Here is a 26,447-nt window from a genome sequence, read left to right as displayed (position 1 = left end):
CATGCTTAGGAGAGTTAAACGGGTATATGTGCTTTTCCTGTGTTACTATCTGAACCTGAAGGGTAAAGCACCATTATCGTAAAAATAATAGCCAACTCCATTTTACCATGCTCAAACTCCCTGTCATATTAAGTTAAATTCCGGATGACGATTGCCAATATTTTTTGTGTGGGTTATTTTTAACGACGACCTCTAATGGCTCGACGGAGCAGACAGGTTTCAACAAGAAACAGCTAAACTTTATTACAGAGAGATTTACAGGCGCTACACAATCGATCAGGACTGTCGTCAGGAAGCACCAACCACCCAATCCCCCGGATTGCCTTCACTTAGAGCCCACTGGCCAGAGCCTTAACAGAACAGCACATGACCTCTGATAGACAGCAGGAAGGGCTATAACCTCAGCTACCACATTTCCTCCCCCTTTAGTTTTTTTACAAATTCTATTGACAGGGAAACATTTGAACATCCAACAACATATACATATATATAACTTCATGTGATTAAAGATCAAGTCTCTGAAGTGCTCTCCGTATACAGCTAGAGTGGCGTAGCTCTACCACTTGAGATTCCTCAACAGGATCAACAGAATCTGGAACTGCAGCATGAGACATATCATTGGACCGTGGCACTTTAGAGTTTGCCAGCTTGACAGAGACATTGGGCATGTCTATTCTAGGTCGATCAATCACCTAAGGAATTGACAGTTCGACATTAATCACAGGCGGAATGGTTGGTTGTTGGAATGTCCCTCTGGCATGAATATGATCTATGTGCTTATGGATGATTCTGTCTCGCACTTGTACTTGGAAAGATAATGGACCAGTCTCTGAGACAATGGTTCCAGGAGCCTAACAGGGTTCACTGCCGAAATTTTGCACGAATATCATGTCACCTACAGTGAATGTGTGAACTTTGCTGTGCATATCGTGGTCCAATTTTTGATTACTCTGATTATGCTCCACCTTCCCCTCTAAATATGGAAACACTAGATGTAACCGTGTACGTATTTCATCAATAATTCAGATGGTGTTGAACCCATAGTCGAATGTGGTTTGTATGGCAACTGAGAAGAAAGTGGGAAATTCGAAATTCCAGAGTGCCTTCCGACCGCTTTTTCATACCAGCCTTAAAAGTTTGTACTGCCCTCTCAGCTAGGTCATTCGATGAGGGATGGTAAGGGGCTGTTGTATTATGTCTGATTCCATTAAGATGCATACATTTCTGAAACTCTGTGCTGGTAAGAGTGGTGTCATTACCTGAAACAATGATTTCAGGTAGGCCAGGTATGCTGAAACTGTGACATAGCTTCTCTATCATTGCGTTTGACATTTGCGACTTGACTTCACTTACATCCATCTGTTTAGAATGTGCATCTACGATTAACAAGAACATGGATCAGGAAGCCCCACACCAACCTCCCCACCCCCCTCCCCCCACCCCCCCACTGGATTGCCCGCACTGAGGGCTCACTGGTCAGAGCCTTAACAGAGCATCACATGACCCCTGACAGACAGCAGGAGTGGCTATACCCTCAGTTACCACAAAGCCATAGCTTATTTAATGAATTCTTTAATGTAACAAACAGGGGAAAATACTAGGGAAAATGCCTTTAAAGGAAGCAACAAAGCTGTGTCCCCAAAATTCCACATAGTGAGCTGCACTGGTCTGGTTTGGCACCATTGAGACCTGAGTGTTGCGTATGCCCATGTAAAATAGGAGTTAAATACTGGGGATGTTTGGAAATGAGAGTGCAACCTTGGGCACAACGCCCACAAGAGGCACTGACAGGAAATCCAAACATTAAGGATGAAGTTCATGGGGAGGCACTCTGCTGTTGCCATGGGAAATGTTGAGGTTGAATGCATACAACCAGGAGCAGGTCAGCAGCAATGCACCTACAGAGCCACTATAGCACAATTTTTTTTATTTTCAATCATGGGATGTGGGCGTTGCTTGCTAGGTCAGCATTTATTGCCCATCCCTAGTTGCCCTTGAGAAGGTGGTGGTTAGCTGCCTTCCTGAACCGCTGCAGCCGATGTGGTGCAGGTACACCCACAGTGCTGTAAGGGAGGGAGTTCCAGTATTTTGACCCAGCGACAGTGAAGGATCGGCGATATATTTCCAAGTCAGGATGGTGAGTGGCTTGGAATGTAACTTCCAGGTGATGGTGTTCCCATCTATCCCCTGCCCTTGTCCTTCTATATGATAGTGGTCGTGGGTTTGGAAGGTCCTGTCTAAGGAGCCTTGGTGAGTTCCTGGAGTGCCTCTTGTACATGGTAAACACTGCTGCCTCTGTGCATCATCGGTGGAGTGAGTGAATGTGGATGGGGTGCCAATCAAGTGGGCTGCTTTGCCCTGGATGGTGTCAAGCTTCTGGAGTGTTGTTGGAGCTGCACTCATCCAGGCAAGTGGGGAGTATTCCATCACACTCCTGACTTCTGCCTTGTAAACGGTGAACAGGCTTTGGGGAGTCAGGAGGTGAGTTACTCACCGCAAGATTCCCAGCCTCTGACCTGCTCTTGTAGCCATAGGATTTACACGGCTAGTCCAGTTCAGTTTCTGCTCAATGGTAATGCCCAGGATGTTGATAATGGAGGAGTCAAAAATGGTAATGCCATTGAATGTCAAGGGGCTATGGTTAGATTCTATCTTGTTTGAGATGGTCATTCTCTAGCATTTGTGTGACGTGAATGTTACTTGCCACTTATCAGCCCAAGCATTGATATTTTCCAAGTCTTGCTGCATTCGGACATGGACTGCTTCAGTATCTTAGGAGTCATGAGTGGTGCTGAACATTATGTAATCATCAATTTCAGTGGTCCCCTTACCTCATGATCATAAACTAATTCAAAAGGACTAAAACCAGTTGATGCATTAGGAGCATCTCCAATAGCAAATAACAAGAATAGAATTCCTCTAACCCAATCTTGTGGATAATCCTGACACTACACTCTTATCATAGTTTTTAGCCCCTTATGACTCCAGATGGTAAGCTGTTGACTTAAACTGTTTTATCCCCAAACTATTCATTACTTCCATAAATAGCTGTGACATGAAATTTGAACCCTGATCTGATTGTACTTCCTTAGGTAAACCATATCATGTAAAAAACATTTAGTTAACTCCTCCACAACCTTCTTAGTTGTAACCGTTCTTAAAGGTATCGCATCATGAAACCTGGCAGACACATCCATTATTGTTAGGAAGTACTGATTTCCACTTTTAAGGTGGGATTTTCTGAATAGGCCTGCCACCAGGATCTTCCGGTCCTGCTACATGTCAATGGACTTCTCACTGGGATGCCACCTCACCTGCAGCAGGTCCCACCCATGACAGGACCAGAAAATCCTGGCCATAGTCTTAGGGAGGGGTCCTACATAATCAATCATTACCCTGGTAAAAGGTTCTTCAAATGCTGGTATTGGGATTAAAGGCGCTGGCTTAATTACTGCTTATGATTTCCCTGTTACCTGACATGTGTGGTCTATTCTATAGAATTTGACTACATCCCTATGCAATCCTGGCCAAAAAAAAACCTCTTTATCTTTTCTTATGTTTCCCTAATTCCTAGATGTCCTCCCATTGGAATTTCATGAGCAATCCCCAGTATCTCATTTCTATAATCTAATAGGATAACAATCTGATGCACCTTCCTCCAGCTTTCATTTGCTGAGATATGATTCAGCCTCCATTTTCTTATTAAAATATCACACTTAAGGTAATAACATTCTGGAATACATTTTGCCTCTGTTTCTGAGTAAGCTGCCTGACATAACTGTTGTAATTGCATATCCTCTTGCTACAACTCAATTAACTACCTTGAGTTAAAAACTTCAGCTGAATTGTCCAGTCTTGTCTCTCTCTGAACAATGTTATGAAACACACTGCCAGCTAATTGGACTTCAATACCTTTTTCTTGCTTTTGAACTGCCTGCTCTTCTTGTCTGTCTTATTTCAACCTATGAACCTGTGATCTCGTTATCACACAATCTGGAAATAATCCACGATCCTCCTCCTGTAACACCTCTGTTGAAACCACTTCTACAGGCTGCACAACTACCATAGGCATCACCCAAATCTGTGACCCAGCTATATCATTACCCAAAATAAATTGAACCACTGCAATGGGCATTTTTCCACTACTCCAACAATAACTTAATTTGTCTTCCATTTGCTCTTTATATTTATTTTCTATAAGGGCATAGGTTTAGCATCTCCATATACCCCATTTATTATCACCCGGTCCTGCAAAGCTCCCTCTGAACAACAAAGGTTACTATCTCACAACATTAAGGATTGACTAGCCCCTGTGCTTCTCAAAATTTGAACATCTTTACCTACTCCAAAAAAAACAGAAAATTCTGGAAAAACTCAGCAGATCTGACAGCATCTGTGGAGAGAGAAAAACCTTCCCTTCCCTCTCAGAACCATAATAGGGACCCCTTGTCCTCACTTTTCACCCCACCAACCTCCGCATTCAAAGGATCATTTCCACCAACTCCAGCATGATGCTACCACCAAACACATCTTCCCCTCACCCCACCCTGTCAGCATTCCATAGGATCCATTCACTCTATGACACCCTGGTCCACTTCTCAATTCACCCTAACATCTCATCCCCTTCCCATGCAATCACAGAAGGTACAACACCTACCCCTTTACCTCCTCCTTCCTCATCATCCAAGGGCCGAAACATTCCTTTCAGGTGAAGCAGCACTTCACTTGCATCTCCTTCAACTTGGTCTACTGCATCCGCTGTTCCCAATGTGGTCTCCTCTACATTGGGGAGACCACCTCCAGTCTGTCCGCAAACATGACACAGACCTTCCGGTCACTTGCCATTTCAACACATCACCCTGCTTTCATGCCCACATGTCTATCATTGGCCTGCTGCAATGTTCCAGTGAAGCTCAATGTAAACTGGAGGAACAGCACTTCATCTTCCAATTAGACACCTTACAGCCTCCTGGACTTAACATTGAGTTCAACATGGAAACATGAACTCTCTCCTCCATCCTCACCCCTTTTTTTATCCCCTTTCTTCTACATTAATTTTTATTTTTTATCCACTTGTTTTATTTTTATTTTTATTCATTTATCTGTAGTTTTATCTCCTTTTTTATCCCATTTTCTATCCTTTCCCCTCTCCCCCCACCCCATCCCCTACAGGGCTATCTGTCACTTGTTTCGGGATGTTCTTTCACACAATGCTCTCCTTGTTCTGCTATAATCACATCTGTTTTCTTACCTTTACACCACTTTTTTTAGCACTAATCACTACCATTAACAATCCCTTTGCCCTTTAGTTCATGACATCTTTGTCAATCCCTCCTTTGTCCCCATCTATCGCTGGTCTTCTATCCAGCTCCACCTCCCCACCCCCACCCCTTAAACAATAAAAATTTCATCATATTTCCACTTCTCTTCAGCTCTGAAGAAGGATCATGCAGATTTGAAATGCTAACTTTGTTTTTCTCTCTTCACAGATGCTGTCAGACCTGCTGAGTTTTTCCAACATTTTCTGTTTTTATTTCAGATTTCCAGCATGCACACTATTTTGCTTTTACGTACTCCACCCTGTACACATGGAGAGACTTTCCCTTCACACACAAACTCTTTAAACATTTCTGCAATTTGCCCATCAGAACTCTCTTGGGTAAATTGTGAACATATTCCCACTTCTGTACTGATCACTGATTTTTCCTGTTTTACCTGTACACACACCACCTGTGCCTGAATCTCAGAACCCACGGTACTTTTACTTGCAGGACTTTTCTGCACTCCAATAATTCTAACAGATTTTCCCTGCAATTTCCAACATGCTGACTTTGTGTGCCCCACTTTATTACAATGAAAACACCTCAATTTTCGAATGTCATTCCTACCCTCAGCACCTTCCTTTTTTATTCTGAAAAAAAACTTCCTGGGAATTTCTAGCTACTCCTTCTCTTCCCTGACTATCTACCTTCATTTCACCTTTCCACTTGCTATCCTTTTCTGGTTTAAAAGGGTGACAGAGAAAAGGTTTAGATCTATGAACGAACTCATAATCATCAGCTATCTCTGCTGCTTGCCTTACAGAATCAAGCCTCTGTTCCTCCGCATGAGTTCTCACTACCGAAGGAATTGAATCTTTAAATTCTCCCAAAAGAATTACCTGCCTAAGAGCTGCATATGTTGTCTCTATTTTAATGCCTGTATCCACCAGTCAAAATTACTTTGTTTTACTCTCTCAAACTCAATATAAATTTGCCCAGGCTGTTTTCTCATATTTTTAAATTTCTGCCTGTATGCCTCAGGAACCAACTCATATGCACTCAAAATATCCTTTTTCACCTCATCATAATTCACCTCTTCAGATAGCGAAACATATACCTCATGCGCTCTACCCACCGACCTGGATTGCAACAACAATGTAACCATTTCATCTGTTTAGCTAGCTTGTCAAGTGAAATAAAGAATGCATCAACATCTTTTTCTTCAAACTTTGGAAGAGCTTGTACAAATTTAAACATCTCCCTATTGGATTTTAGGTTACAGGTTTTTCATTATCAAATCGCTCCTCAGAATCTGAGATCTCTTTTTTAACTTCCAGCCTTTTAAGCAGGTATTCTCTTTCTCTTTCTTTCTCTCTTTCCCTTGCCTCTCTTTCTTTATCCTTCTCTCTTGCCTGAAATTCCAGTTCCAGCTTCCTTTCTATCTTCTGCCTTTCTGCTTGCTCCCTTTGAAATGCCTTTTGTCTTTTCCTTGCTTTAAATTCAAGCCTTTTCAGTTCCTTTGCTTGTTCAAGCTCAAGCACTTTCATTTGTAACTGAAGTCTCACTATCTCTAGCTGCGACTCACTAGTATCATGTGTTACTTCCAACTGTAGATGCTGTGCTATACCTATAATTATATCTGCTTTCCTAGCAGGCAACACCAATTGTAATGTATCCACCAACTCTGTTAACTTATCCTTGGATATGTTTTGTAACCCAATCAGAGTTATATCTTCTACTTCCAGAAAAGTCTTATCAATTGCCAAAGCCATCTTGCAGTCTTACCGCTTACAGAAAAAACCTCACCAACTCCTGAATTCAAAGTGCTTCTCATACTCGTAACCTTAATATTCACCAATTCCAAACCAATCTAGGAATTATAAATATTATCCCACCAAGAGGCCCCATTGTTATGACACAACAGTTGGTAAAGGCTGCGTTATTTAAATCCCAGAGGGAAACTTAAACAACTGTCATAACCTATATTTTTAATTGGTATGTTTGAGGTGCAACTCTGAATTCAGGAATAAGACCACTGAGCCTCAAAAGAGCTTTTGTATAAAACTAAACATTTACTAGTTTAACAAGTTAAACACATACACATGTCTGCAAGTTACTACCATAATAACTTTTTAACAAATCCCTGAATTAATCACTCATAGGTAAATCTTCACCAAGGCAACAATAATCCATGGACTTTAAACAGACACCAGGCAAAGCACATTTTACCTCACAAATTCAAAATGAGGTTTCTTGCAGTTTGGTTCCTTACAAGCTGGTTAGATCTTAAATGCCTCTGACTTACATACACAAACTCCTTTCTGTTTATACCTAGCTTCCCCTTTGAATGTAAACTTTCCATGGTATCCTAGGCTTTTAACATCACATCTTCTAACAATAACATTTTCATCCCACTAATTTTATTAGTAATATAAACACATTGTTTGTCATCTCACAGCTAGGTGCAAGATTTTACCCATTCTTTTGAATGCTTTATTTAAAACTGTAAGTTGCACTTTACCTTCTTCTCCTTACATTTATCTAAATAACACTGCAAGACTACTATACATCAAAGTACCCAGACTAGCTGGCTTTGATCCAATTAAGACACACACAAACACATAGACACAGACCCTACTACAATTCCAATTCAAAAATAAATTTCAATAACATTATAGACATTAATATCTTGTCATGACACCAGGGTTGATCCCCTGGCTTGGTAGTAATGGTAGAGTGGGGGATATTACAGACCTTGAGGTTACAGGTTGTGGTTGGATACAATTCTGCTGCTGGTGATGGCCCACAGCGCTTCATGGATTCCCAGTTTTGAGTTGCTAGGTCTGTTCAAAATCTATTCCATTCAACACGGTGGTAGTGCCACACAACATGATAGACGGTAACCTCAGTGTGAAGATGGGACTTTATCTCCACAAGGACTGTGCAGCGGTTACTCCTTCCAATACTATCGTGGACAGATGCATCTGCCACAGGCAGATTGGTGAGGATTAGATCACGTTTGTTTTTCCCTCTTGCTGGTTCCCTCGCCACCTCCTGCAGACCCAGTCTAGCAGCTATATTATTTAGGACTCGGCCAGCTCAAACCACTCTTGGAGATGGACGTTGAAGTCCCCCAACCAGAGTACATTCTTTGCCCTTGTCACTCCCAATGCTTCCTCCAAGTGGTGAAAAATCAGAAGGTTCCACCCCTAAAGAGGATATTCTAATTCATTCCTAGCTTCTCCCCTCCTTTCCTGCAGGTCAGTGACAGTAACAGGGGAGGTGGGGGTGTGGGAACAGCAGCTATAAGAAAAAGGAGGAAACTAATGATATCAGCTGAGATCATGTTCAAAGCACAGATCCAGGCTTGAACCTGGGAACTAATTGATTTGTAAGGCTCAGTGGATAAAATTGCTGAAGCATCAGAAGGGCATAGTTATTAACTGTTTATTTTTAAAATAAGTTAATATGAATGATGAAATATTAACAATAAGGTTGTAACATGAAGATGGAATCACAACAAAAATATATGCACTGAATGAATGAAGTCGGTGTTGAGAGACTGCCCAGCTATATACAGTGCTGAAGAGTCACCATAGTTACTAGGACACAACTCAGTCCTGGTCCAGTCAGGTTAATTCACATGAAGAGTTAAAACTTGCTCCGTTTTCATGGCAGCAAGATCTTCCATACCATAGAAATAATCAGAAGAAAACACAGAGAGGATCACCAACTCTTTGCAATAGGGGGCAGGGAAGGGTAAAACCATAGGCCAGGAGTTTCCATGCCCACTGGCGTCGGGCGTGTTCAGTGGTGTGAGCGGACAATATGGCAAGAAGTCCAAAAATCGGTTTCACGATGTCATGAAACCAGTTTGCAATCATCCGCTCCACCCACCAATGCTGGGCTGCGTTCCCCGCCATCAGACATTGAGAACCTCATTGTAATATATCAGCATTTCATTATAAATCCAGCCCACTGGACTCATCCCGGATTGTTCGCCCATGTCAGTGGGAAAACATGCCAATGTGCTTCACAACAGCATATATAAGGTGTGCACTTGGCAGGCTGCATTTCATTTGGGACTTCAAGGTTTGTTTGCCTATCTTGCTTCCGGCAGCACACACAGTCATCAGTGCCATGCTTCACAGACAGCACCACATCACTTTTAGGGAGGCTCATGGGTAGGACTCTACCTACCAGATAGCCATATATGGGTGGCATTTCAATGGCTACAGGGCTAGGGATTCCTTGGGGAAGGGGGAGAAGTGGCCTCAGGCAAGGGAAGAGGCTCTAGGCCAAGATCTGTACTGGGGAAGGAGCTTGAGAGCTGCAGTCTTCTTGTCTTTCAGGGCCATGTCTTCTTTGCTGCAGTCCTGGGCTGGAAGCACTGAGTGCAGCTGTACTTTAAATGTGGGGCCTGGCATGATGAAGCAGCGAGGTGATGGCATGGCAGGTGAATGAGAGCCCGCCCGCCAAAAAAAACGGCAAGTTTCCCGGGAATTCATAAGTAATGCGGTTGGTTTGGGAGGATACGATGTGAAAACCCGTCATCATAGTCGCTTTACCCACCGACTACCACACTTAGTGCAAATCTGGGATGATTCCGCACATTGTTTTCCCACTAAAAATTCCAGTAGCATCCTTAAAGGACATGTTGACGTTGTCCCATGGCATTAAGGCCTAAACCTTTCAAACATATTAATCGCTTTTAACAGTCTCAAAATTACTTCAAGGGGTTAACACCATGCAGCCTGTATGTGCGTGCCAACTAATGGACATCCTGTTAATGGGAGCATTTAGTGAATCAAAAATTGATCGATATTAAATTCTAATAGATGTGTTTTCTACAAACAAATCTTAGGCTTTACAGCAAATGATCTGTTACTAAGGTAACCTAAGCAGGCACTTTCAAAGGTAACAGACTCATTTGCATGCAATTTACCAAATATCTATCACTCATGATAAATGCTTATTTGTTCCTTTTTATAAATAAGTAAGTTTAGCTAGAACAAATGAATAAATTTTACATAGCTTCCCAATGTTATTGTACAATTAATGCACCACTGAGAAGCCTAATGGTAAACAGTTTCAATAAAATATTGGTAGAAAGCATTAATGGATTATGTTTATGTCTATGTTTAGCAAAGATTACAGGAGCTGCATCCTTCCAGCATCATGAACCCAAAACTACTTTAATGGGTGCACTTCAAGTAATACTTCAACTAGTGTTCACAGGCTTAGCCCAGCCTCTCCTAACTGCTAACTAATTTACTTTCTTTTTTTAAGTCTTTATAATCAGGCATTTGCTTATGCTTCCATATTTCCATTTTTATATGCTTTTCCTGTCCATCTCAATGTATTTCTTTTCTTTTCACCAGCCTCAAATAAGAAAGGTAGGCTGCATATCAATTCTATAAACCTAAAGCTGGAGGATTTCAACATCAAAAAGGTTTTTTTTTAATCATTCCAAAACAATAGAAAATTTCAGCAGCTATTTGAAACTTAGTGTTGGCATCTTGTAATTATTACTGCTTCATTTATCCTGACAAATGCACATTTTTCTATTCTTTTGGACAACGGCTCTTGCTCTTTACTGAGGTTTCACCAAAAACAAGGTAGCATTCCTGGACTTCATTGTTCCCTTTTTATCTTTTTTCCCATGCCTGCTCACCCAACTCTCGCCACCTCATAAACGTCACGCATCATTTTCAGTCTGAAAGATTGGGCTGTTATATTTGCTAAACCTAGCTGTGAGAATATTAGTCAAGAAATTTTATTTGGGGCAGAATTTTTTGTCCCGCAGCCGGGCACATGCCCAATCCAAGCAAGAGTAAAATAGTGCACGATAGAGTTGGGCAGGTGTCCCTGCATCATCGCACACTCATGCAATATTTCGCTCGGCAGGCACACACGGGATGCCAGAGCAGCACCCACCATTAATTAAGCTACAACTTAAGGCCCTTGACAGCCCAATTAACGGCAATTTTTTCTTGCCTGTGCAATTTTCTGCTTGTCACATGGGCAAAACAGGCAGGCGGCGAGCCGACATTTACACAAACCTCATCCAAGGGCAGGATAAAAAGGGTCAGCAGCATTGCCAGTGTGAGTAGTGAGGAGTTTTGGAGATAGTTTGCTGCTGGTTGCTTATTGGTACTTGGCAGCTTCATCTCTGTTCGGGGCTTCATTCTTAGCATTCCCAGGCTTCATTTCAGGACTCATTGCTGTCTGCCAGGCCCCTGGAGGATTCAGACCATGTGGACCCCTCCAGGTATCAGACAGCCTCCCGTTACCCTGGTAATGTGGATTGTGATCTCCACAGGAGGCACTTGCTCTGAGGAGGAAGAGAGGGGCAGAAGGGAGAGGAGGCCACGTGTCCCTAAGCAGCTTCCAGGGGAGAGACCTGTGGGAGGAGAGACGCAGGCACCAGGGGCGCAGAGCCAGCAAGGTGGGAGGGGCCGTAGAAGATAGAAGGCCGCTATTCTGCTGTCATTGTTTACATGCGGCAATGCAGCTACCTCAATATGCCTGAGGTGCAATGCTGAAGGGGGCTCCACCTCTCAAGGGAAAGCATGACCCCCATTTGCCTGATGATTGGGCCTGAGATCAGCTCTGACTTTGTGGGTGGACACCCCATGTCAATGGTTCTGAAGGTCACAGTGACCCTCAACTTCTATCCCTCCAGCTCTTTCCAGAGGTCAGTAAGGGATCAGCTTGGAGTCTCCCAATCAGCTGTCCACAATTGCATCAAGCTGGTGACAGAAGCTCTGTTTGGCGTTTACTGACCTTTATTTCTTACCAGATGAAGGAGGCCAGCTAGGCTGAGCCAGCCAGAGGCTTTGCAGTGATTGCTGGCTTCCCCCGCGTCCAGGGTGCAATAGACTGTACATGTGTGGCTTTCAAGGCGCCAGCGGGTCAGCCGGGTGCCTTTGTCAACAAGAAGAGCTTCCACTCCATGAACGTGCAGATAGTGTGTGATCACAGGATGCTGATTCTACAAGTCTACAAGATTCTACAAGGTGCCCTGGCAGGTGCCGAGGCTCTTCAGTGCTCCAGCCCTACTGGATGGATGGCTGCTGGGTGAAAAGGGTTAGCCATTGAAGAGATGGCTCATGACGCCTTTCCACCACCCAAGAACAGAGGCAAAGAACCATTACAATACGAATCAAGCCTCCATAGCGGCAGTGATAGAGAGGATCATAGGCCTTCTCAAGATGTGCTTCCGATTCCTGGACCGTTCATGGGGAGCACAACAATACCCCCCAGAGTGGGTGTCACTGATAGTGGTTGCATGCTGTGCTCTCCACAATCTGACTTTGGCAAGGGGGTGCCCACTGTAGGAAGAGGATCTTGACACAGTTCCACAGGCCACAGATGATGAGACCAGTAGTGTGTCCAAAGAGGAGCCCGGTGAGGAGAACACTGAGGGCATGGAGCCAGACCTCATTAACCTGCAGGGAGGCAGGGACATCTTGATCCAACATTCCTTCAGATAGGCTACCAAAGATCAGTTTCAAATGCATGCCAGGGCTGCCGTCTCCATCCCGAATGTCTGAAAGGACACTTTCATTTGAACTCAAAGAATAGTCAGTACCTGTGCAACAAAGTTCAGAGCCACCTACGTCTAGCATTGCATACTGGCATTCCCTGCACCAATAAAATAAAAAAGTAAAGCGTACTCAGGCCATGATGACAAAAACACAATTTATGTCATTCTGACAGTTCAATAATCTTAACAGAAACTTTTCTGGCATTCAACATCAGACCAATATACATAAAGTAAACAAAAATTAACATAAAATTACCTGTGACCTGTCCCTGTTGTGCTCATGGTCCTTTTAACATACATTTGTGAGCGCTATGCCCAGGTGCTCCCCCCTCGCTGGCACCGGCATTGGAGACAGCCTGCTCACTCTGCTCTCCTGTTGGCCTTGGTAATCTTGGCGGTCGTCCTCTGGCTAGTGGAGCCTGTGCTGGCCCCACCTGGGAGGGAGCAGCCAGTGGCAAGGCTGGCATCTCCCCAGTCACCACAGACTCATCAGGTGCCACAGTCACCGGCAGAGGGGCGGGGGATCTGCTGCTATCATCCAGAATGCCCTGAGAGGAGCCCGCAGAGACGACAGGCAGCTCATGCGGCAATGTGAGGTCACTCTGGAACTCCCTGCTCACTATTTTTAGGCACTTAGCTGGAATACTGGGTGCCTCATCCATCTCCCACACTGACACTGACCACTTGAGGTAATTGCCTGTGTGAGGGCTTGTAGGTCAGAGCACAACTCCAGGAACCCCTCATTCTGTCCCTGGAGCTGCCTCTCCATGACAGTTGCCAGTCTCTCAATGGAGGAGGCAGTGTGCTCGGCCATGAGGATCAAGACAGTGCTCACGCTCCGCAAGGAATCCTCCATCACCGAGACCATGGCACGCATTCCCTCATGTATCTCCGCCAAATCCTCCCACACATCTCGCTGGACATCCGGCATCTGCCACCTAATGGACGACTCCAGAGGCTCATCATCAGCCTTCGACTGAGCACGTCCTCGTCTCCAGCAGTTCTCCAGCTGCTGGGGCCCTGGGCATTCTTTGCCTCCACCTCAAGCAAGTGTGAAGTGCCTTCACCAATGTGCACTGAGATACTAGCCACCGCTGTAATGCCCACTGAGGTGCTGGTATCCGTGCTGGCGCAAATGACACCCGGTCTTCCGGTGTCAGTGGTGGCCCTTCGGTGTCCGGAGCCTGAACGCCTGCTGGTGAATCTAAAGGGGAGAACAAGTCATTAATTAAAGTCATCACGCTGTCACTGTGCATGCCAGGCACCCTGGTGAGACAATGGAGATCTACATCATGGTGCATTGTCTTTCAATGATCAATGGGCACTCCAGGTTTGAGGCTCACTTCAATGAAAAGACTACACTAGAATGGTTGCACAAGCTGAAATTCTCACCTCTGTGCACTGCACTCTTACCTTCGTCTGGCACCCCTACCTCTCCACGCCTGGTTGCACGTGAGACATGCCAGCTCTCAAGATCGAGGGAGTCTTGTTCATACCTTGAGAGGATTAGGAGTCTAGTGGGGTCTCTGCCGGTCTGTGGCCTTTCTATATTGTTGTTGGCCATCTTCTTCTGAAAGGACAGAGGAGCATTGATTAGTTTACTATCTACCTGCAGCACCATTGAAGCCTGGTCAACCCCAGCTGAGGAGCACCTGGCAAGGCATATCTGAGACATGGCCTTCAAAGCGCAAGGCACTCAGTCCAAGCAGCCAGGGTTCGCCCCCTTGGCCAGCTCTGGAATGATTGACAGTTGGCATTCAGTCCCTAACACCCCTGAGGTCCACGGGGAGATGGCCAGACCTTAACACATCTGCACACTGACCCATGCCAACACGGTACTTACCCTTCCTGAGCACAGCAGGTCATTGAAGCACATCCGGCACTGCACCCAAGTGCACCGCACCACATCACGGCTGCTGACCAGCACTGCCACCTGCTCCCATGCCCTCTTGGTGAGGGGCGATGGCCTCCTCCTCCCAACCTTGGGGTCAAGGGTGTCCCTCCTGGAAGCCACCCCTTCCAGGAGGCCCACGAAGCAATCATCAGAGAGTCGAGTGCCCACCTGACCTGCCCTCCTGCCTGCCATGTCCAGCTGCACTTGGGTCCATAGTGACTGCTCAGGGAAAGTCCTCTGTGGCAGCCTTCCACGGGTTGCCTGGGCTGCTTTTAAACCAACCACAGGGTCGCCATTGGACCTGGTGGCCAACAAGCCCTGGCACCCACTCGGCCCACCTCAGCCAGTATGGAGCCGCATTTCACCCTGGGTGGGCCTTAATTGGCCCACCTGCATGAAATTGCGGTTGGGGCCTGATCACGGGCGGCAGTCTGTTTCGCAGCCGGTTCCGGGCCCACCCACCAAGCCCACCCAACAAAAGCAAAATCCTGCCCTTGGTGTCAGAGTCTTGCCATTCCTCTGCTAAACTATCAGGCTGGGGCTGGAATTTGGAGATATAACATTGATTTATGGTAATGTGTTTGGCACTGTGTGGTAGTTGTTAACCTCCAAAAACAGCAGTGTGCATACATTGGGTAACCATCACTAAAAATGTCAAAGGTACTTGTAAACATTGGGTTCAGTGTTTGTAACTGAATTACTGCAAAACAACCAGCCTTTGCTCTATCAACACAAATTCTCTTGGTAATTCTTCCTTCTTTGAGTCATGTTGTCACTTGGTTTTTTGTCTTTCTCCCCAATCAATATTAATAGTAAATATTAATTTACCCCGAGTCTGTGTGTGCCCTTACCACATACTTCTCTTCCAAAGCTTATTATGGACAAAGAAATAGACAAGTTGCAAAAAAATGTTTTGGATTGGGGGAGAGCAGATTTTAGAAAAATAAGGCAAGGTCTGGCCAAGGTAGAATGGGAACAGCTACTTGTGCGGAAATCTACAGAGGAGCAGTGGGGGGTGTTCAAAAAGAAAATGGGGAGGGTACAGGCTCAACATGTTCCCTCCGGGGTGATAGGAAGGAGTAACAAGCCTAGAGAACTATGGATGACCAGAGGTGTTCAGGTTACGATGAGAAGGAAAAGAGAGGCTTTTAGCAGGTACAAGGGAAGCAAATCAGCGGAGGCATTAGTGGAGTACAGAAAGTGAAGGGTGGAGCTTAAGAAAGCAATTAAGAGAGCAAAGAGGGGATATGAGAAAGCTCTGGCTGGTAAAAGTAGGGAAAATCCCAAGATATTCCATCAGTATATCAATGGGAAGAGGATAACCAGGGAAAGAGTAGGGCCCATTAGGGACCAAGGGGGCAATCTATTGGTGGAGCCAGAGGACATCGGTAGAGTGTTGAATGAATACTTCACATCCGTCTTCACCAAAGAGAATGAGGATGAAGGTATCGAACTCGGGGAGAGAGACTGTGAGGTTCTTGAGCAAATTGATGTAGGGAGTGACGAGGTTTTGGAGGTGTTGGCAGGCTTGAAAGTGGACAAATCTCCAGGTCCAGATAATTTGTGTCCCAGACTGCTGAGGGAGGCAAGGGAGGAGATCACAGGGGCTCTGACCCAAATTTTTAATTCCTCTCTGGCCATGGGGGAGGTGCCAAAGGACTGGAGAACAGCTAATGTGGTTCTGCTATTTAAGAAGAGTTGTAGCGAGAAGCTAGGGAACTACAGGCCAGTGAGTCTCACGTCAGTGGTAGGGAAACTACTGGAGAAAATTCTGAAAGAGAGGATCTATTTCCACTTGGAGAGGCAAGGTTTGATCAGGGATAGTCAGCATGGCTTTGTCAGAGGGAGGTCATGCCTAACGAATTTGATTGAATTTTTTGAGGAGGTGACCAGGTGTGTACATGAGGGTAGTGCAGTTGATGTAGTTTATATGGATTTCAGCAAAGCCTTTGACAAGGTCCCACATGGGAGACTTATAAAGAAGGCAAATGCACATGGGATACAGGGTAATTTGCTGAGGTGGATTCAAAATTGGCTTAGTTGTAGGAGGCAGAGGGTGATGACAGAAGGATGCTTTAGTGCCTGGAAGCCAGTGTCCAGTGGCATACCACAGGGATCTGTCCTGGGTCCCCTATTATTCATCATTTATATAAACGACATAGATGACTATGTGGGGGTAGGATGAGTAGGTTTGCGGATGAAACAAAGATTGGCCGGGTGGTTAACAGTGACGTTGAGTGTCTTGGGCTACAGGAAGATATAGATGGGATGGTCAAATGGGCAGATAAGTGGCAGATGGAATTTAACCCTGAAAAGTGTGAGGCGATACACTTTGGAAGGAGTAATTTGACAAGGAAGTATTTAATGAACGGCATGACACTAGGAAGTTCTGAGGAACAAAGTGACCTTGGTATGTGTGTCCATAGATCGCTGAAGGCGGAGGGGCATGTTAGTGGGGTGGTGAAAAAGGCAAATGGGACATTTGCCTTTATCAATCGAGGCATAAATTACAAAAGTAGGGGGATCATGTTAGAGTTCTATAGAACCATGGTGAGGCTACAGATGGAGTACTGTGTGCAGTTCTGATGTGATTGCACCGGAGGAGGTGCAGAGGAGATTCACCAGGATGTTGGCTGGGATGAAACATTTAAGTTATGAAGAGAGGTTGGATAGACTTGGGTTGTTTTCATTAGAGCAGAGAAGACTGAGGGATGACTGACTGAGGTGTACAAGATTATGAGAGGCATGGACAGGGTGGATAGGGAGCAGCTGTTCCCCTTAGTTGAAGGGTCAGTCATGAGGGGACATAAGTTTAAGATGAGTGGCAGGAGGTTTAGGGGGGATGTGAGGAAAAACTTTTTTACCCAGAGGGTGGTGACGGTCTGGAATGCGCTGCCTGGGAGGGTGGTGGAGGCAGGTTGCCTCACATCCTTTAAAAAGTACCTGGATGAGCACTTGGCCCGTCTTAACACTCAAGGCTATGGGCCAAGTGCTGGTAAATAGAATTAGGTAGGTAGGTCAGGTGTTTCTTATGTCGGTGCAGCCTCGATGAGCCAAAGGCCTCTTCTGCATTGTGTGATTCTGTGATTCCTTGATGCCAGGATCGAACACACAGCTAACAATGCTTAGTGCAGCTGCTATGCACTGAATATTGAAAAATAAATCGAACAAAAATAAGAATCTTGCCAGTCTGAATTTCTTCTCTCTCATTCTTTCCATCTTTCTGGCTGTTGCACAGTCTCAAAAGGTTGCGAGTTCAAGACCCATTCAGGAATTTGATCATTTGGTCCAGGCTGAAACTACAGTTCAGTACTGAGGAAATTTAGATTTGCCAGAGGTTCAGGCTTCCAGGTGAAATGTTAAACCGTGGCTCTACCTGCCATTTTGGATGAACCTAAAATATCTCATGGCACTATTTCAAAGAGAAAGAAGTGATATTTACCCCAGTGTCCTGGTTAATATATCCCTTAACCAAGGTCAGTAAAACAGATTAGTTGGTCATTAACACATTGCTGTTTGTGTGAGTTTGCTGTGTGCCAATGGCCGTTCCATTTTCCTACATTATAACTGTAACTATGGGCAGAATTCTCTGGTCAGCAAGTGGGGGCACGGCCCACTTGCCGACACGTGAAATGATGCACGGTGAGGTCGGGCGTGCGTCCCAACGTCACCATGCATCATTTAGGTTGTCAGTTCGGTGGGTGTGCAGCCAAGTCAGCAGCGCCCGCCGAACAGTCAAAGGCCTATTAAGGCCATTTAAATAGTCATTAACTCAATTAAATAAGCTGCCCGTCCAACCTTAAGGTTGGCGGGCAGGCGAAGAGCCCAGGTAGCCGTCGCATTTTTCATAACACCTCATCCACGGGCGGGATGAGGTTTCATGAAGTGTTTTAAAATGTAATAAAAGTTTTTACATTAATTCTTTGACATGTCCCAGCTCATGTGACACTGTCACATGAGGGGACATGTTTCAAAAGTTGATTCTCTCCTTTATTTAAATTTACACATGTCAAACGGATCTCCCTGAGGCACCGCCGGGCACGTGTCACAATGGGCGGGCCTTAATTAACCCACCCACATAAAATGGCAGTGTTTCCCCAATCAGGAGCACCGATCAGGTTCGTGCTCGTCTCTGCCCGCCCCCACACAACCCCTCCTGACAGGGGGAAAATTTTTCCCTATGCTTCAGAAGTATTAATTGTTGTAAAACACTTGGGAATACCTTGAAGCCCTGTATAAATGCAAATTTGTTCTTTATTTAATTTGGAAGTCATTGATCACCAAGATACCCACTTGGCATCCTTTTGACTGACTTTCATTTCCATAGTGCCCTTCACCAGCCCAGGACATCCCAAAGCACTTTACAGCCAATGAAGTACTTTTCAATGAAGCACTGTTGTAGGAATCACAGCAGCCAATTTGCGCACAGCAAGCTCCCCAAACAGCAAAGCAATAACAATCCAGCTCTTGTACCGTTCTTTTGAGTCACCCTTGTGGTCAAGCTTCTAAATTAATCTCCAGACCTGACTTGGAATAAAATACTCAGGTTTTGCTTGGACTGTGAAGGTGTGGAATATAACATAAATTACTCAGTTAAGGACCTTCAGCAAGGGCTCAGCAAAGAAAAAAAACTTCTGTCAGAAAATTCTGCTGACATCAACAGCTGAGGTGATATTTAAAGCACACACCTATATTCTTTCAATGGTGGCTAGCTGAATCCACGTATCACTTACAAAGCTGGTTATGTATTTTGGATAGTAGTAATAATGAATGGAATTTTTTGGTAGGCTATATGCAATAATGATGCTATTATTTATAATGAATGCTAGCTAGGCTTGAAATTATACTGAGTGATTTTGATAAATTAACTTAATGCATTATGAAAATCCTTTGTCTACTTTTTCAATGGAAGGAGTAACTCATCTATTTTAAACAAGGTAATGGCTCCACTAAAACGGTACCATCTGCATTTTCTATGATCGCATAAAGTCTTTGTACAATGTAATTCTAATGCATTGTGTTTCTTGAGAACCCTCAAGAAATTCAAAATCACCTTAGAAGCTCAAACATACTTTGTGCAATGACTGTGTTGTAGGATTAAGAAGAGAGCAGTGTCGATGGAGAGAACACTCACGTGGCTCCTTTTATAAAATAGCAGACATGCACTTGGAAATTCAATGCCTCCTGGGTAAATCAAGATTTTTCACAATCTGCAACAAACACTGCACACTCCACAGCAGGATTAATGAACTTTGCAACATTTATTACTGGTTAACTAGCTTGTTAGCTCCTTGTGAAGCATTAAAAGATCACTAGTACAGTTGTGTTGTGGCTACCTGTGCTTTTTCATTCGACTGAAGGAATTCACATTCCCAATAAACACACACTTCAAAAGAGTGGGGCTGAATTTTACCAACCCTCTGAGACAGGCTTGGACGCAGGAGGCATCGGGAAGAGAGCCTGCTGCCACGTGAGATTCTCAACGGCAAGAAAGTTAACTAGTTAACAGCCATTTCTCACTGTCACCAGTATTTTGCCAGTATCAGGACAGGCCGCTGCTGCATGGAGAGACCACCAGGTAAACCATGGCAGCCTGGCAGCAGGTTCCCAAAAGGGGGACAGGTGGCCTTCCTTAATGCCCAATCCATGGTTCACGGAGGAGGCCCCTAATCTGCAAAGCCTGCCCCCAAAGCTCCACCACCATTAGAGTGTTCACCCCTCCAATCACCAGGGCCTGCCTGTCTGGCCCTGGCACAATACAAAAGAAATTTGCCTGGCCTTCGAGGGTGCCCTTAACATGGAGGTGCCCACTTCCTCTCCCTGCTCCCACAGCAGTAGCCACCTCTATTGGTGGCGCTGCTGAGCTACCGAACTGCTGGCCCTCCAATTGGCCTGGCAATTCTTTGAGGCCATTCTCAATTGGATGGTAGTCTCATTAGTGATCTTTTAATTGGTTGCTAACAGTAATTCCCCAGGTCCCACCCACAAGTCCCACCATCCACCCTCGCAGTCTGGGGCCCACTAATAGCTCCAGTGGCAGATTGTATTAGCTGTTAGAAAAATTCCAGACCTGATTTCATTGGCACAGCAAAAACAACAAAGAAAACAGGCTTTATTACTAAGTTTTCCAATTAGATAAAAATATAGTGCTTAGCTCTTAGGTTCGCAGGATGTTATTCTGTGGTAACAATGATAACTGCATGTAATTTTTATGACCTTTACTAGGTAAAAACACTTGGATAAAGGGAATGTTTTGCTTTCCACTTGGGTGTTGTTCAGCGAATTCTACTATACCACTACATTGAATGACACGCACTGCTCACAATAACTGTTTTCAGAAAGCAATCTGTACCAATACTTAACGGCCAATAACAGAAACTGTCAGTATCTAACTCATTGAGATATCTTTCCTTGACAAGACACATTTGTTAACAGTTAGCATTGGTAACCCTGTATATTAGCAACATCATAATAAAGCAATCAAACCACAAAGAGACTGAAAAGAGACAACTAACAATCCTCCAGTTAAGTATTGTAGAAACATATGTTGAATTATCAGCAGATGCCTGCACCACATAATTTTATCAGGCTAGCATAGTCTGACAATGATGTGGCTAGAAGATATATTTTAAAAAATCAGCAAAGCTCATTTGTTAAAGGATAATTACTTTCATGAAAAGTGCTTTTTATCTTTGGGAGGGAAAAAGGCTATAAATCATTTGCATCACTGTGCTGTACAGATAAGTGTTCTAACGATGCATTTCAAAGTAATTTATAATCATTGAATTGACTGTTTGTTTATAAATGGAAAAAGATTTACAAACAACTTTCTCTTGAAGATGGTGCCATCTTAAGACCTTTCCATTATAAGTGAATGTGCTTGAATAAGTATAAACACTAAGCTGGTTGTTTTCACCCTGTCACAGTGGTGGAAGGGTCAAATATTGTCAGGGCTACAGGGGAATGGGAATTAGGATGGTTGGTTCAGTGTTGTGGGATAAAAGTATCATGGCAACTGCCTGGGTACAAACTTCCATGATCCACTTTCTGTGATTGAAGGTGAGCTGGACATTAACAGATACGTAACCCATCTTATTCATGAATTTTGCTGGCTGGTTTTCTGGTGCCAATAGACAACATGTGTACAATCAGTGATGTCCTGGATGCAAGCAAGCAAGCCAGCCACCACTACAAGCTCTCAAGCTGTCATGGTTGTTGAGCTCAATGTGGGGAAGGTGATGTGCTAGTTAGCACTGCTGCTCAATACAGCCATTGAGAGATATGTGGGTCATATCCCTTGGAGCAGACTGGAAGGAGCCAGTGACAAAGTATGACCACCCTCCACGTCCACCCACTCTGCTGCCCAGTCCAGGAGGCAACAGAGGTCTGCAACAGCCAGCCCTGAACAAGTCCGGTTGCTGATGTACTGCCCTTCAGATAGATCTCGTGTGCTGGGACTAGCTTCAAATGAGCAGTTCCCCAAACCCTCAGTTTACTAATGGGACTACTCACTGCTCATGCTGACTGTGGCAACTGTTGCTCCTCCTTCTCCAGCTCTTCTACCCCTACCAGCATCTAAATCAAAGTGGTTGTAACAGCAACCATGATGAGTGGATAAAACTCACTGAGGGCACGTAAGGCAAAACATCTCTCTAAGGCTATCTAGAAACTAGAAATTCACCTGGCAATCGAACTGCACAATGCAGATGTTGTGATCCATTTACTTAGAGCTGATTGCCCCTTTCAATATTGCATCAGTGACACTGACAGGAATGCAGCAGGAATGAAGCTGCAAGTATTCTATGGTGATTATAAATAGCCACCCCATTCCTGTTGGATACAATGGTTAGAATTTCCCCCAATATCTGAGCACATCATTAATATTACTGAAGATTAACCAGATATTACTTAACTTTTCCAGTAAATATGAACGGCATTTAAAATAATTTACTTTTGAGAAGCAAAAGTTTTAACAAAATATGCAGTTAATCCCTGTAGTGGGCAGAATCTTAGGCCCTCCTCCATGGCGAGTTTGATGGCGGGTATTTTATCAGACAGGAGGGTGATGGGTGGGGACCCCGCTATATTCCCAACTCCACCCTGATTAAGTCCATGTCGGGAAGGGTACTCAATGCCTGATCAAGGGACATGACATCAGGAGGGGGGGAGGTGAAAGCTAGACCCTTACCCTTGTTGCCAAACCCCTCCATCCCGCGACTCCCACCCTGCGACCACTCCCTCTCGCCATCACTCACTTCTGGCTTGGGATCCAGCAGTAGTCCTAGGCCTTGGGTGGGTGTCATACTGGCAGCAGCTACCGCCTCCCCAGTGGCACTGCTGTTCAATAGAGCTGCCAGCCTCTGATTGGTCAGTTGGTGGGACTTCCACCCCGAGATCACTGATCCCGGGAGAAGATCTGCCGCTGGACTGTCAAGCCCCTGAGTGGATCAAAAGGTGGACCTTCCTAAAGAGAGACAATGTGGGGCTCCTGCCAGCTCTCCAGCTGGTGGCCGAGGCCCCCATTGTTTTGCAAGATTCCTGCTACTGTAATACTTTTTTATGCATTACTCCATTATAGATGGACCTGTCACATTTTTAATAAGTATTCCCTAAGAAGGCATTGATCATCATTATTCATACAAAGCTGACCATGAAATATAGCAACAAAAAAATCTGTGGTCAAGGTGAAACCTGTTTAACAAAGATTTCATGTTGACGCAATCATTTTGCATTCAATTACCTTCTTCAGGTGAGAAAGATAAACATAATTTTAGTACTTTCAAAAAATTGCCATTTTCACCACTCTTAACCAGAAGGTGTTGATTGATGTTCCAATACAGTTCCATTGGTGCCAGCAGCCTTCCCTATCTCACCACATACGCCAGTTGCCACATGTAAGTACCAGTGAGGGTTGGCAAGTAACTTGACCATGAATAGTGTGAAAGCAGTTTTTGTTCAGACTGTTCTCTTGTTCTTTGTTTCTTTGCCCCTTTACCAAGTGCAAAGGTCAAGAAAAATGAGCAGAAGACTACACTCCTAAGTATGTGCCCATTAGCTGCTGACCTCCAAGAATTGCCAGAAGGCATGACATTCCAAGGCCTGACTTGTCTATCAGGCCTGCAGTTGCAGTTGATACTCTTCTCATTCTATTGCAGCTGTGCACTGCTCTCCCCCCACCCCACCCAGCTCCAGACTAAGTTAAATAAACTGGGGCAACAAATCATGTCTGCACTTTTCTGTCCCAAGTGAGCTGTGTATAATACAGCTATACATTAATACAGCAATACAGCTATCAAAATATAACTGGGCATAAACATAAATGATAGGACAACATCATGCAGCCTATTTCCCATCATTTGCACCTTAGCAACACTGCTGTGACAAATTCTTGTACTCTTGGAATTCAGATTTGGTATGAGCAATGATGGAATAAAATTTTAATTGCCTTGCCTAGTGCAACTGATCACAAGCAAACTGAGAAAATCTACTTTAAAATCAACAAAAAAAAATCAACTCTCCAACTGGCACATTAAAACTGATGAATTAAAATTCAAAATTAGCATGGATGATGTAAAGCATAATACAGTCAAGGTGATTCTAAAATCTTCCAAAATTAAAAAGAGAATACCTGGAAGAAACAGACCAAACCACTTCATCAGAAAACATGCAGGTAGCTCCACCAGCTTCTTGGAAAACATTACTTTGAGAACATAACAACTGAACACCAGCAACACAGGTAGCACAGTATGAAAGCTCATCTGTACTGAAGCACCAAGTTACAGTTTTAAAGAAGGAAAGCCCCTGACTTAAGAGCTGAAGAGAATAATTGGGGAAATGAATAAAGCATAAGAGAAATTTACAGGGATCAATGACACGTATAAACAGTCAGTAAAGCTCATAATATAATTCACAGGCAGGGAAGTGCATCCAGTAATTTAGGGACCCTAACCTCACAAAAAGATAACAAGAGGAACAAAGAGAACAGCTAGATAAACCCGAAGATAAAAGCAAAAAACTGCGGATGCTGGAAATCCAAAACAAAAATGAAAATACCTGGAAAAACTCAGCAAGTCTGGCAGCATCTGCGGAGAGCAACACAGTTAACGTTTCGAGTCCAAATGACCCTTCAAGAGAACTAAGTAAAAATAGAAGAGAGGTGAAATATAAGCTGGTTTAAGAGGTGGAGGGACAAGTAGAGCTGGATAGAGGGCCAGTAATAGTGGAGATAACCAAGATGCCACAGACAAAAGGACAAAGAGGTGTTGAAGGTGATGATATTATCTAAGGAATGTGCTAATTAAGGGTAGAAAGCAGGACAAGCAAGGTACAGATAGCCCTAGTGGGGGTGGGGTGGGGTGAAGGAATCAAAAAAGGCTAAAAGGTAGAGATAAAACAATGGATGGAAATACATTTAAAAATAATGGAAATAGGTGGGAAAAGAAAAATCTATATAAATTATTGGAACAAAAAGGAGGGGAATCGGAAAGGGGGTGGGGATGGAGGAGAGAGTTCATGATCTAAAATTGTTGAACTCAATATTCAGTCTGGAAGGCTGTAAAGTGCCTAGTTGGAAGATGAGGTGCAGTTCCTCCAGTTTGCGTTAAGCTTCACTGGAACAATGCAGCAAGCCAAGGACAGACATGTGGGCATGAGAGCAGGGTGGAGTGTTGAAATGGCAAGCGACAGGGAGGTCTGGGTAATGCTTCCAGACAGACCGAAGGTGTTCTGCAAAGTGGTCACCCAGTCTGCGTTTGGTCTCTTCAATGTAGAGGAAACCACATTGGGAGCAGTGAATGCAGTAGACTAAATTGAGGAAAATGCAACTGAAATGCTGCTTCACTTGAAATGAGTGTTTGGGCCCTTGGACGTTGAGGAGAGAGGAAGTAAAGAGGCAGGTGTTTCACCTTCTGTGGTTGCGTGGGAAGGTGCTGTGGGAGGGGGTTGAGGTGTAGGGGGTGATGGAGGAGTGGACCAGGGTGTCCCAGAGGGAATGATCCCTGTGGAATGCCACCAGGGGGGTGAAGAGAAGATGTGTTTGGTGGTGGCATCATGCTGGAGTTGGCGGAAATGGCGGAGGATGATCCTTTGAATGCAGAGGCTGGTGGGGTGATAATTGAGGACAAGCTAGATAAACCCATCATTTTTAAAAGCTATAAGTAAAATAGTTCAGGCAGTGATACTAAGGGAAGTCCCTGAAGGAGAAGGCCTACCAATAGGATTTAGAGGCAACGATAGATGGTGTGATCAAATACCTTTAAGGGAAGTAAAATAAAAAAAAGGACACTGCAGAGTCAGGGAATGCATTTGCTGCTATTTAAACAAGACAAGGATCTTTATTAAATATGCAACCTAGTTCTATCTTCTTCAACACATACTGGCAGACAGGCAAATATTTGGTTTGATGACTAGAGGAGATAGCTGTAAATCAATTTGAGCTTTCTGAAAGTAATTTTTCTGCTGTAAAGTTGTAGAGGACCTTACACATTATTAATAAAAGCACTAGCTGAGGGAGTCCAGTGTCAACCACTTGCACAGATACAAAAAAGAAGCTTTCATCTGATCAAAATGAATATCCGTTTCCACACTCTGGAGAGATGTAGATTTGGCGAACAGCTCACACAGTGGATTAAAGTATTATACAATTCTCCAATAGTCACCTTGATGAATGAATTGCTTACCCCTTTGCAATAACATTACAATCCCCTGCACAAGCAATCAGAAATCCACACAGTTTGCATTCAAA

The sequence above is a fragment of the Carcharodon carcharias genome, chromosome 20, assembly GCF_017639515.1.
Source record: "Carcharodon carcharias isolate sCarCar2 chromosome 20, sCarCar2.pri, whole genome shotgun sequence".
NCBI lineage: Eukaryota > Metazoa > Chordata > Chondrichthyes > Lamniformes > Lamnidae > Carcharodon > Carcharodon carcharias.
The sequence above is the reverse complement of the archived record's forward strand: the minus strand, read 5'-3'. Positions refer to the sequence as shown.